Source organism: Penaeus monodon, chromosome 28 (assembly GCF_015228065.2).
Source record: "Penaeus monodon isolate SGIC_2016 chromosome 28, NSTDA_Pmon_1, whole genome shotgun sequence".
Lineage (NCBI taxonomy): Eukaryota > Metazoa > Arthropoda > Malacostraca > Decapoda > Penaeidae > Penaeus > Penaeus monodon.
The window spans coordinates 32,568,105-32,568,398 of record NC_051413.1 but is presented as its reverse complement, the minus strand read 5'-3'; the positions used below and the strand labels follow the sequence as shown (position 1 = coordinate 32,568,398).

Below are 294 nucleotides of genomic sequence, written 5' to 3'. Positions count from 1 at the left end.
TGATTTGTGTGTTTTACGATTTTCTTATTGTTTGCAGGATAATACATTGTTCAAAATCTTTCCTTTCGAGATATACCCTTCGTGTAATGCATGTGCAGTTTGCGTATCTATGTCTATTGTTTAATTCAGATAGAACTTTGTTTAAATTCCAGCATTGGATTCCTAACGTATTATCCGTATCATTAAAAAAATTGTTCAGAGTAATTTAAAGAATGACAAAGGTCATTAACCAGTGTTTCAATTGTTACTTAACACTCTAACTGTAATGCAACGTTTTTCAAGACGTAATATAGA

At 30.6% G+C, this 294-nt stretch overlaps 1 protein-coding gene across 1 annotated transcript in view; it reads right to left on the bottom strand.

Annotated features, from left to right (window-relative positions):
- Positions 1–294, bottom strand: part of LOC119591174 (neurofilament heavy polypeptide-like) — a 4,502-nt gene that overhangs the window by 2,435 nt on the left and 1,773 nt on the right. The window lies entirely within an intron of this gene.